The 3219-nt window shown below is 43.5% G+C and overlaps 1 non-coding gene across 1 annotated transcript; it reads left to right on the top strand.

Moving 5' to 3' along the window:
* The first annotated feature begins 684 nt into the window (after nt 1–684).
* On the top strand, nt 685–794 carry LOC128119514 (U6 spliceosomal RNA). Its single transcript, XR_008221548.1, has one exon. It is a non-coding gene; the product is annotated as a U6 spliceosomal RNA (small nuclear RNA).
* The last annotated feature ends 2425 nt before the right edge of the window (nt 795–3219 follow it).

The following is a 3219-nucleotide window of genomic DNA, read 5'->3' as shown; positions in this document are numbered from 1 at the left end:
ATCACAGAGATCCACATGGCTCTGCCTCCCGAGTGCTGGGATTAAAGGCGTGTGCCACCACCACCCGGCCTGATGTAGTTTTCATACAATATAGTTATTGGCTTCTAAGGAAAACCTAAAAGTTTCTCTGGCCACAAGCCTCCAACACTGGCATGCTAACACAGGGAGCTAACACCTTGAGAGTCACAGATCCCAACAGAGATTCAGAGGGTAAATGGCCAAGTGCTAGACAGGCTGCCGCCAGTAAGGAGCTGCCCCAGGCTCTGCTGGGTCCCCTCGCCTGCTACCACTGCCTGGGGTCACCAGGCCCATTTTCCTCTGACTGAGATAAAATGTTCTTTCCCGCTCAACGTTCCTTTGTTTCACACTTGTCTGTTTTTGCATCTGTCCAGTCTAACAATGTTTCCTTTTCAGTTTCCCTTTCTCAATGAAAACTATAAAAATACAATCCCAATCAACAATAATGTTCAAATTCGTGGTTCATTAAAATATATCTTATATGTGATTATGTATCTGTGGACTCTCTGTCCATGTGTGAGTATGGTTTGCTTGTTTCTTTGTTTACAGGATACACTTAGTGCCCAATTGGCTTATAAGTAAATGCTCGTGGAAGCTAAGGCTGTTAACTTGGCCTAACCTCATTTTGTTCATGGTAAAAGTAAAATTAAAATAGTAATAATGATAGCACTCACTTTGGCAGCACATATACTAAAATTGGAGCAATACAGAGAAGATTTGCATGCCCGCCCCCAGGCAAGGATGATACACAAATTCATGAAGCTTTCCATATTTTTTTGTTATTGTATACAGCGTGAACTCATTAGAACTTTACTCATATGACCTTTCTTAACCCTCAGAGTATAAATTGTCTGAGGCTCTGAATAAAGTTGGCTATTAAATGAAAATGATGACGATGATGGTGGTGCTTGTGATAATGGCTGATGGTCCTGAATCTTTCTCTGGAACAATTAACATGAGTTTTTAAATTTAAAAAATTGAAATCCACTTCTAAGGACAAGACATACATAGCCATGCATTTCTAGTTCTACAACATGGTACCTATCACTTGATGGCATACATTAAGAAATGATTGTTCCTACTCCAGGATACATTTTTATTGGACAATTGCCCTCACTTCAAATAAGAATAACTTAAGTTGCCAGGCGGTGGTGGTGCATGCCTTTAATCCCAGCACTTGGGAGGCAGAGCCAGGTGGATCTCTGTGAGTTCGAGGCCAGCCTGGGCTACCAAGTGAGTTCCAGAAAGGCTCAAAGCTACACAGAGAAACCCTGTCTTGAAAAACCAAAAAAAAAAAAAAAAAAAGAGAGAGAGAGAATAACTTAAGTCTGTGCCTTTAAATGTGTTTTGTGTGTGTAAATGGATGCATATATAAAAAGAAACACTTTAAAGATTTTGAAGATATTTTGACCACTACGGCCTATTTAAGAACAAATAAATGAGCAAAAGTAAATGAGCAAATATAGGATAAGTTCTTCCTTGTCGACTTCACAGCTACCATGTCTATTCATATCTAAGAAAAACAAGCTCGAGTACTTTTTAACATTTAATAGCTTCTTAACTACTGAGGCCAAAACTAAAAGCTGTATTACCAGCCATGGAGCACTGTCTTTCTGAAGAGCGCATCCCACAAATGTAATGCATTTTTTCATACTCTGGCCACCCATGTCCCCTGATTAGAGGGGACTGCCAGGTACTCTGTCACCAGACTCAACAGGTTTAGAAAAAAATTCCAAGATACCCAAGTGGTGTCCCTGGAGCTTTGCTAGACAGTCCTAGAAAATGACTCGGTGGGATTCTACTTCTCCTTTGCTTCAGCTGATTTCTCTTACAGTGCTTCCAGGTTCTCGTTCCTCGTGCAGGAGTCTGCTGCTGCAAACGCCTGGTGACAGCTCCCTTATCTTTCTACAGGGCTCTGGTACACGGTCCAGCCCGTACCTTACTAAACATTTCACCTTACTAAACAAAACTTACGTTATTCTTTATATTAAAAAGTTGTCCTGCCCAAGTTTGTCTCTCAATGTTCCCTACGGTGTTGTACAGAGAGTCCCTCCCTCACATAGCACAACCTCAAAAATGCATGTCGCCACCAAATGGCTGTCTCACGCTCTGGATCTTTGCATCGGTTACGTTTCATTGTGGCCCCTTAGATGGACCCTTCTCCTAGGCACTCCGACTCCTGCCTTTTCCACATCGCCCCTCTTATCAGCTCTAAGCAGTTAGGAGAGATCTACACCCCCGAGCTCCTAAAAGCACGCTGCTTTTACACCAACAAATCCAAATTGGTTTGAGGATGGGGTTTAAAGACACAAAAAACAGGCAGAAAAATCGACAGTGAACCTCCTCCTGTGGACACTTTTGGTTCCTGCTCACTCTGGCTCCTCTCCTAGGTCACTCATTTCCTCTTTATTATCCTTATACTTACATTTTTACCATCTCCTTTAAATGTTTTGTTTTTCTTACCGGACCCTTAAATGTTCCTCATAAGCTCTGCTAGTGTCTCTCCCCCTACAACAGCTCCATTAGTTCCTGACACATCAAGTAGAAGACCTTTGGGATGCTGTGGCAGAGCTCTGGCTGCAGGGAATTTTCAGCGCGTTCCCTCCAGATCAGATACAATTCCTTACATTAGCCCCCTGTTTTTTGCGCTCTCCCTTCCTTCAATACGTTGCAGCCCCTGTTGCTTCTGGTAACTTAGCTTTGGTGGAACTAGTCACTGTGGATCCACAATCCTCTCAAGCCACACCTTTATATAAAACTGAGCCATCCCCCTCCCTCCACCTTCCTGGGCAACCTCTCTGTTCCACTCTGTATTTAAATCGTCTGTTTCCAGCACTCTCACAATTATTTTTCCCAAGTTCCTCTAGGTCCTAGAGTCTGGGAGCACATGACAACAATCAGAGCATCCACAGCAGCTGATCAAGTCAAAACCCTCCTCCAACCCAACCCATGTCCCTTTACATCCTGGGGACAAAGTCTAAAGGTCCCCTCTCCCCCATCATCCCCCTTCCACAGGAAGTAGCCAACAAAGGAATAATTGTCCCCTTCTCTTTTATCTGTCCTTGGCGTCTGGAATGAAGGGTGAATGACCTGAAAGCCTCAGGTGGACTGAGAAGCTGGGGACAGAATAGTTGACTGGACTGATAACAGCGGTGGAAGCCTCTGATAAGAAGACCCACATACCAACCCTGCTGGTGTTTC

The sequence above is a fragment of the Peromyscus californicus genome, unplaced genomic scaffold, assembly GCF_007827085.1.
Source record: "Peromyscus californicus insignis strain IS unplaced genomic scaffold, ASM782708v3 Scaffold_23__1_contigs__length_62951481, whole genome shotgun sequence".
NCBI classification, from domain to species: Eukaryota; Metazoa; Chordata; class Mammalia; order Rodentia; family Cricetidae; genus Peromyscus; species Peromyscus californicus.
This window is presented reverse-complemented; position numbering and strand designations above follow the sequence as displayed.